Source organism: Rosa chinensis, chromosome 4 (assembly GCF_002994745.2).
Source record: "Rosa chinensis cultivar Old Blush chromosome 4, RchiOBHm-V2, whole genome shotgun sequence".
NCBI classification, from domain to species: domain Eukaryota; kingdom Viridiplantae; phylum Streptophyta; class Magnoliopsida; order Rosales; family Rosaceae; genus Rosa; species Rosa chinensis.
In genome coordinates this window covers 19,570,132-19,574,213 of record NC_037091.1, presented here as the reverse complement: position 1 = coordinate 19,574,213, position 4,082 = coordinate 19,570,132, and the positions used below count along the sequence as shown (strand labels likewise).

Genomic DNA, 4,082 nt, shown 5'->3' with positions numbered 1-4,082 from the left:
TTTTGTTGTAAGAGATTGGTAGGGTTCTATGCTTGCTGGTGGTGGGAAGCCATTACGTGGCATAATCTCTCCAGAGCATGCAGAGGTAGAGGCATGTAAGCAGGCAGTGGAATTTGTGGTGGAGCAGTCCTTCTTGCCAGCTATTATTGAAACTGATTCTATTTTGGTGCAGCAGTAGTTGGTTAGTAAGAATGGCCATAATACATCAGTTCTGAGATGTATATACGATGATTTGGGAGTCCTTCTGGCAACTAACCCAAACATGCAGGTTGTTCATACCAAAAGGACTGCAAATAAGGTTGCTCACCTTATGGCAGCCTCTTGTACCTCAGCTCCAAATGAGGTTTTTTATTTTTCAGCACCCTCTTTTTTACAAGCTGCTTTAGAAGCTGAAGTTTGTAATCTTTAAACTTTTATATTTTAATAAAAGCTTACCTCCTTTCTCTAAAAAAAAAACGTTAAAAAGAAGGAAAATAATTATAGTGAGTACAGGTACATAATCTTTTAGCACAAAGAATCCTATTCTAAACAGCACTAGGAATCTAAAACACTCTCCTATTACAAATAGAGAACTAATTCTAGTTTGACAAGGCACATTAAAGTCAATGTCCTTCAACACTAGTTGTTGTTTGAGAGGAATTCATGACACGAGTTGCTGTTTGAGAGGTATCCGTGTCGAAGATACTAGTACTATACGATACCATGACAAGAGTGCCTGGGAACGAGTACTGAATTGGGTTAATTGAAGGTCTAGGAATCTCAATTTCTCCTTCCAACATTTTCACCACAACACTCATTAAAGGCCTCAACTCGGGCCTATACTGAACACAGCAGATAGCTACCTTTAACATTCTCTCTGCTGCCTCTTTGTCTTTCTCGTCTATGCCACAAACTAGCACTAGCTCTCCTAGTTCTGCAGCTTCAAACTTCTTCCATCCCCACCTTGGAAACCAGTCTTGACTCTCTGGAAGATTGTCGTCTAGGTTCCTTCTTCTGCCTATGATCTCAAATAATAGCATTCCAAAGCTGTACACATCACACTTGTGGGTTATAGGACACTGCAGCCAAACTTATGGTGCAGCATAACCAAGAGTTCCCCTCCACCCTGTCATTGATATATGAGTCTTATCTCTGTTGAACAGCTTGGCCAAACCAAAATCAGCTACTTTAGGAAAGAAGTTCTCATCCAAAACAATCTTTTCAGGTTTTATATCATAGTGGACTATTTGCTGCTGGCATTCTTCGTGCAAGTAAGCAATCCTTTTAGTTGTCCCAACTGCAATTTCATGAGACTTTTTGAATCCTAAAATCTTGTTTCCATGGAAAAGAAACTTATCAAGCGAACCATTTGACATATACTCATAAACAATTGCTCTGAGGTGTCTCTCAAAGCAGAAACCATAAAGACCAACCAAGTTGATATGATGAATCTTGCCAAGGGTTCTAACTTCCGCCAAGAATTGTTCTTCAATTCCCTTGTCCGAGGTACCATTTAGGACCTTCACTGCCACAAGGGTTCCATTACTAAACAGCAAGTTGGTGAAGTTATCAGTTGCAATCTAAAGTTGTTGAGAAGTGAACCTCATGGGCCTCTCTCTTTCTTTATTATTTAGAAAATTGTCCATTGTGAGTGTCGAAAAGCTTGGATCATGTAAGACTAGATCATTAGAGCCGCTACGTTCTCGAATATATCTCCTGTATACAACTATGATAGCAATCATCACACAGACAACTACTACAAGATGTAACAAAACATTGAACCATTAGCTCTTCTATATCTTTTAAATAACGTACGATTAATCAACAAGTAACTATATATTAAAAGGCCAGAAAGAGAAAAAGGCAGCACACCTAATGCTACAACAGTCACAACTCCACTCGACATTAATGAGGAGATAGATAACCAGTATTAATACTAACAAACTTGCAGATATATAAAGAGTAGCAGAGTTTAGATTTAGATTACATTACACAAGACATGAAATTTGCGAGTTGTGTAATTGGAGACATGAAATTTTCAGAATATTTTTATTAATATTTTTGAGATTTTCAGTTAATTATTGAGTTAATTTCGAGAATTCTTTGATGATGCATGTTACAATCTTGTGCCCTTTTACGCATTTAGGTAATTTTCAGAGTTAGGTTAATAAGTTTGCATGCTAAAATAACTGTGAGAGTTCTTGTGTGCTAGCTTAATTTGCAAGGAGTAATTGTTATTTGTTAAGGAGCTAAGTTAAACAAGTAGCAATCAATTCTAAAAAGTGGTAAAACTGTTTAACTAAAATGGAATTGCAGAGAGAATTGTGTCTTTTCATTGATAATAGGAGCCCTTTAAATAGGGAATTACAGAGTACATAAAAGGTAATAGAATCCAAACATAACTAGGGAACCTAGAACCTTCTCCTATTACAACTCAATGACTAAACCCTAGTTTGAAGAGGTACATATTGTGTCGACATCCTTCAACACTCCCACTTGTGTCACTCAAACTTGGTGATGACACTTTGATCATTGCCTCGTTAAAAACCTTGCTAGGTAACAAAAACCCTGTGGGACAAAAATAACCTTGGTCGAAGGACAAAAAGAGCACAACACATCCTTCACTCTTTGAGATCAAACATGTAGACATCATACCTCCCCCTGATTGCTACAATCTTGGGAGTTCGGATAACTTTCTCAATCTAATGCTTTTCACATGTTTCTCGAAGGTAGATTTAGGTAACGACTTAGTAAATAAGTCCGCTACATTATCCTCTGATCGGATTTGGTTCACTTCAATATTTAGAAGTGCTTGTTGTTGCTGATTGTAAAAGAACTTAGGCGATATATGCTTGATGTTGTCGCCCTTGATGAAACCTAACTTCATTTGCTCAATACAAGCCATATTATCTTCATAAATGCATGTAGGTTCATCTGTGGTAGACTTCAAACCACAAGTTCCTCGAACATGTCTAATTACAGACCTTAGCCATATGCATTCTCGCACGGCTTCATGTAGAGCAATAATCTCTGCATGATTTGAGGAAGTAGCAACAAGGGTCTATTTTGTAGACTTCCAAGATATTGCAGTGCTTCCCATGGTAAAGAGATAACCCGTTTGGGAGCGACTTTTGTGAGGGTCAGAGAGATGCCCTGCATCATCAAAACCCATCAAGACATCGTAGTTATTTTGATGGAGGGGAGGAGGAGCACGGAAGGTGGCATTTTTCCTTGTGGGGTCCAATCCCACAGTTCCGTCATTTCTTTTCTCTCTGTAGGGATAGAATAAGCCCATATCAATCGTACCTCTCAAGTATCAAAAGATAGTCTTTATACCAATCTAATGGCGATGTGTTAGCGCAGAACTATGTCGAGCTAACAAGTTCACTGCGAATGAGATGTTTGATCTTGTGCATTGAGCTAAGTACAATAATGCGCCTATTGCACTTAGGTAGGGCACTTCAGCCTCTAATAAGTCTTCGTCCTCATCCCTTGGACGAAATGGATCTTTTTCAGGCTCAAGACTACGAGCGATCATGGGAGTACTCACAGGCTTCGCTTTATCCTCATTAAAGTGCCTTAGTAATTTTTGAGTATATGCTGACTGATGGATTACAATCCCATCACTACAGTGCTCGAGTTCTAGTCCGAGACAAAACCGTGTTTTCCCAAGATCTTTCATCTCAAATTCGGATTTCAAGTACTTAGCAGTTTCCTTTAACTCATCTAGAGTTCCAATTAGGTTCATGTCGTCGACATAAACTGCTACAATTGCAAATCCGGAACTTGTCCTTTTTATAAACACTCATGGGCATATTTCATTGTTGACATATCCCTTCCTAATCAAGTAGTCACTTAGACAGTTATACCACATTCGTTCAGATTGTTTTAATCCATATAGTGAGCGTCTCAATCTTATTGAAAACGCACGCCGTGGTTTAGAGCCACTTGACTTGGGTAATTGAAGTCCATCTGGAACCTTCATATATATATATATATATATATATATCTCTGAATCTAGATCCCCATAGAGATATGCTGTAACCACATCCATAAGCTGTATGTCAAGTTTTTCAGAAACTACCAAACTGACAAGGTAACGG

General features: G+C 38.5%; 1 pseudogene; it reads right to left on the bottom strand.

The window, feature by feature from the left end:
- Positions 1-602: 602 nt before the first annotated feature.
- Positions 603-1,625, bottom strand: LOC112198943 (annotated as a pseudogene).
- Positions 1,626-4,082: the final 2,457 nt, after the last annotated feature.